Raw genomic sequence first — 5539 nt, 5'->3', positions numbered from 1 at the left:
CTTGCTTTGTTGTTAGCCTTACAGCATTTTGATGTTTATCTGAATGTTACTTTGCATCCAATTCTTGTATATACGGATCAAAACCCCCCTATTTTTTGCATAAATTGTCAAACAAGAATCAAAACTGACTAAATGGAGTTTGTTGTTACAAGAATACAACTTAACAATTAAAATATCAAAGGCAAAACAATGTTATAGCAGATGCCTTGTCAAGAGTATCGAAAACATACAGATTTTGTATTAATGTACCTATGTTTTAAAAATAAAGTTTTCATTGACATTCAAATTTTTTAAAGGGGGGGAGGTTTGTGAGATGTGTATAAATGTTTCATCATGTATATTATTAGAAACATTAAGTTTCTTGAACATTCCAGAGTGGTCAATATGTTTGGTCTTTTTTTTAGAACATTTTTAACTTTATTCATGTCCAGAGTTTCCAGGAATATCATGTATTTACAATTTCTAGAATATTCTAATTTATATTACTGTATAAATACCCTGTCAATTCGATGCATAAATATACTTTGTCGTATAAGCACTATTGAGATATAAATGGGATATTTTTCACTGGGACATTGTGTGCAGCAACGGACACTCTGATGTATGTATTTTTAGATTCTTGCTAAGTTTGTACTTTATGTATCATATACTTATTATATATTACTGTAAATAAATTATTGTTAAGTTTAAACTGTGTGATTGATCTTTGCTGGCATTTAGGGTTATTCTGACCCATAACATTACTCTGTTTCTTATTAAGGTCTTCCGTTTCAACGGAAACCTTTTATTATTCTGTTGTTTTTTTTCAACTTTTCTTCTTCCGATTTTGTGCAGGCGATTTCTCGTAAATGCGTTGATGGATTTTATGAAACTTTCAGCATTGATGACAAATTATATGAACTTAAGGCTTTTTTTTTAATTTTATGAGTCACTTCCGGTTGGAGTTTTCTGCGATTTAGTGAGTTTTAGAGGGTCATTTTGTCCGGCAGTTTTCTCAATAATGGCTCAAGATAGAAACATGAAACTTTCAGATATGATAGACCAAAGTCATAGATATGTATAACGTATTTCATTTTTATCGGAAGTGCCGCACGTCGGCGCTCGCTATGGCCCAAAATTTTCCAATGCGAATTGAACATTTTTTAAAAATTTTCTACAATATCTTTTTACCTGGAAATATTTTGTAAAAACATATAGAACAAAAGAAGTGTAGAATTTCAAGATCTTTCAAATGATATGTCAAAAAAAGGGCGGTAAAAAAAGGGCCTAGAGGGGCCGAAATTATTTTCTTTATATCTCAAAACGTATTGAGAATTTGTAATACGTCAAAGAAGCAAAGTTGTTCAAAATGTCAAGCTGAATCTATTGAAATCGTCAAAATACGTCCGGTGTCGTCACTTCGGGCCAAACCGGAAGTAGTCGGAAAATGCGTATTTTTGCCGTTCTTGACAAGTATTTGAATAATATATGTCTCTGGGGGCATAATAATTAATTTTCCGTCCGTTGTCGTCATTCCGGTAAAACCGGAAGTAGCAAATAGGCTTATTTTTGCATTAATTAACATAGTTTTAGAGGATTCAAAGCTTTTTTGGGGCGTTATTTCTCATTTTTGTTAAAAATGAAAGCTGCTTCCGGTCAAAAAGGAAGACCTACTCGTTGTTTTGCAACGAGCTTTGCTCTAGTTATTATTATTTTTCTTCTTCTTCTTCTTCTTCTTCTTCTTCTTCCTGGGTATTTTTTCCCGGGATGATTTGTAAACACCATCCGACTTAGGTAAAACCTTTTTAGGGTTAGAGGCATGTTATGTAGATTTGCAGAATGAAGGTCATTTTGCAGCACGGCTTGCAAGAGCGTGCACGTGCAACGCGTGAAATGACCAATATAATAGATATAGCCATAACTTTTCTATTTTTGGATAAAATGCTTTGAAACTCATAATCTGATGATATATTAGTAGCATACACAATATGATATGGTCAAAATAGCAAGATCTCACGCGCATGCACGTGCGCTTCGCTCTGATTGGCTGATACTAAATTCTCAGATCTTTCTTGTTTTTTTGACGAAATCCTTTGAAATTTTGAACATAGCCATGCATTATGATATCCTACAACATGAAATAAAGCAATTATCATGAAAACACGTGCATGCACATGCGCTGCAATCTGATTGGCTGAAACTTTAAACAGCTATAACTCCCTTGGTTTTAAACCAAACAGGATGGGATTTGGAATATAGATAGATATAATGGACTTCTACAAGTAGGTATGGTCACCATGCACATGCATACACGTGCGTGTACGTGCGCTGCAATCTGATTAGCTCAAACTTTAAACAGCTATAACTCCCTTGGTTTTCAACCAAGCGGGGTGGAATTTAGAACATAGATTGATGTAATGGACTTCTACAAGAAGGTATGGTCACCATGCTCATGTATGCACGTGCGTGCACGTGATATGAGTAAAATCAAAAATACACTTGAATGAGCGTATTTTTTTTTTTTATAATTTTGGATTAAATACTTTAATATTCAGTGTATTAAAATATACAGATTGTGTAGACATGATGATATGGTCATGACGCATATGCATTCACATGCGCACGCATGCAATGCTAAAATTTGAATGAACTTGGTTCACTTCTGGGTAAATCTTGTTAAAAATTTCAAATGCATAGAGTTTGTCCTATTTAATGAAGCTTACAGGGAATATGGCACCAAAAGGGAGTTGGGGAGCGTTTGGGGAACATCTGTAACGGTCCCCGTTACAATTAGCACTAGTTTTATATTTTTATACATATGTACATGTATATGTATACTTTCGGTTGAAGGTAGGTGATGATTCATGGAGGAGCTCGGAACACCAGAAATACTAAAACGTAAAAGGCCAGCTACAAAATCAAGGAATCGTGCACCTGAAAGAGAGACCCAAAATATAGATTCTGTAAATCCAGCACCAAAACCAGAGAATCGAGTACTTGATGCAGAAACGAGAGTAATAAAACAAGAAAACGACAGAATGGAGCAACCCTCAACCTACAGGTCTTTATACACAACTAATACCTTACAGTACCATAAAATTAGTGGAGGGCATATGTAGGTGGGGCTTAGTGGGTCTCAGTATTCCAAATGAGTAGATTTTTAGCGAAGGATTTGGCTGTGCTGCAATAAAATTACATGACAATTTCTAGGCATATTTAAAACTACAAAAGAAACTCAATCTCTAAGAAAAAAAAATGATTATGATACTAAGTCCTGCTTAAATGACAATTTAGTTAAAAGAACTTACAGTGAATAAATAACGTGATTTTTTTTTTACATTTTAGCGAGTATATATACAATTATATCAGATGGTTCAGATGAGGAAGAAGATCTTAATCCACCAAGTCCCTCTGAGGCAAAAAATACGCAAACAGTGGATACGGCTTGCAGGTGGAGTATTCTCATATTTCATTCAATAGTTTGATATTAAGAAACCGAGAAATTACACTTTGAAAAAGCTTTGAATATCATGAATTTAAAACTAAAGGGTCTTATAATTTCAGTTCCCAACCACCGCGATCAACTGTGGAAATTCTCCAGGAACTTTCTCTGCAAATTCAATCAAATGACATCTCTCGATTTAACATAAACAGGAGAAATGTGTGGGACGGGGCTTGTAGGGGCTTTAGAAGGTCCACATTTGCACCAAACAACATCTTGCTCGTTAAATTTACTGATGATACTGGATTGTCAGAGGAGGCGGTAGACCAAGGCGGACCACGACGCGAGTTTCTCCGTCTTCTAATGGATGCACTACAGAACAGCACTTTGTTTGAAGGTCCCACGACGTCCAGGATTCTTACCTTGAATAGCCATGGTAAGAAAGATTATGATAATATTCACAGAGCAATTTAATGACATAAAAGTAATGTCCATGTACTAACATTAATATAATATCTTTTCACTAGCTATACAACGGGACGAATACTATCTGGCTGGTGTTATGGTTGCCGTTGATCTAGTACATGGAGGTCCACCTCCAATGTTTTTTTCAAAACTATTGTTCGATATGTTAGTGTTTGGTCCGGAAAATGTACATCCTACGATTGACGATATCCCCGAATCTGAATTCAAACAATCACTCAACTCGGTATAGTATAAAATTTAGTTTCGTACAATTTAATGCATTTAAAATTTCATAGTAAGATAATACCTTTAATTTTTTATATATATAAAATGTTTAATACTATTTTAATAAGCTAAATTATTTACCCATTCATTTATCACGATTCTTCAGATACTGCAAGCAGATACGCTGAACAATTTAAGAAGTTCAATGGAAGCCAACAGCAGCACTTTGACTTTAGCGGGATGTTTCCATCACGTACGATCGATCGAGGACAAAGTGCCACTAATCAGAGATATGATCAAATAGTACTGTCTTGAGAGGACACGTACGGCATTTGACAGGGATTCTTTTTTTTTTTTTACTTTTGTACTTTAACTTAAATCTATTATACTTATATATTAATTATAGTAACCCTGCAAAATAAAAAATCGAGGGATTAATCTACTAGTAATTATTTTTTTATGTTTCCGATTCATTTGCAGGTATCTAATAGTATAAAATTTATTTTTTTCTGGTTAGATTTAAGTCTGGATTACAAACCCTTGGTTTGCTGGCCACCATTCAGTCATACCCAGAGAGTTTTAGAGATTGCCTAATGTTCACCAACATCAAACTGACGGCGATATCGATGGAGGATATTTTCCGTCCATGTGTCAGTCCCACCGGAAGTAACCGGAGAACGGTCGAGGACAGACTGGTTGGATATTGGCGGGACTTTTTACAAGATGCAGGGGGTACTGGGTATGTTTAATTTTTCTATAAAAATAACTTTCTGTAGAGAGAAATTGTATACGTATTTAATGGTTATTTCCAATTATTCAATGAAAATTATATTGAAACTATTTCTTCCCAGTAAAAAAATATGAAAATGCAATTTTTTAAATTTACATATAATTTGCTTTTACAGAGGGAGCCACTGTGGTGACTTTGGAGCACTTATTGATTTTTGCAACTGGGAAAAAACAGAGTGCCGCCACTTCGGACCAGTCCTTCTCCTGTTCTGTCGTTTCTACACGAAGAGGAGGGGGGAGGAAAGTTCCCCATTGCTAATACCTGTGGGAATTGAATTGAAAATTCCAATTCATCCATCTTTTGAAATGTTCAAGGAAAATATGGAATTCGGAATTTTAAATGCCCCAAATTTTGGTCGGGCATAGTTTAATTGCATGGTCATTACATGAGAACAGACACGCCTAAATTTCAAATTAATTTTCCTGATAAAAAAAATTCTGAATCATTTTTTATGGGTATTTTTTTTTACATTAATCAAAATTACATTTTAAAACCATGTTTATTAGGTAAATCTACGCTTAATACAATTCTAATATCTGACTTAATCTGTCCTCATATTATGGTCTTTATTTTCTTGTGTACATCTATTATTAAGACTTACGTACATCTTTGCATAAATTTGATATGTAAATATATCA

The 5539-nt window shown here is 34.4% G+C and overlaps 1 pseudogene; it reads left to right on the top strand.

Annotated features, from left to right (window-relative positions):
• The first annotated feature begins 2843 nt into the window (after positions 1–2843).
• On the top strand, positions 2844–5297 carry LOC134235325 (G2/M phase-specific E3 ubiquitin-protein ligase-like; annotated as a pseudogene).
• Positions 5298–5539: the final 242 nt, after the last annotated feature.

The sequence above is a fragment of the Saccostrea cucullata genome, unplaced genomic scaffold (genome assembly GCF_032062105.1).
Source record: "Saccostrea cucullata isolate Sc308-1 unplaced genomic scaffold, CSIRO_AGI_Scuc_v1 ctg3456, whole genome shotgun sequence".
NCBI classification, from domain to species: Eukaryota; Metazoa; Mollusca; class Bivalvia; order Ostreida; family Ostreidae; genus Saccostrea; species Saccostrea cuccullata.
This window is presented reverse-complemented; position numbering and strand designations above follow the sequence as displayed.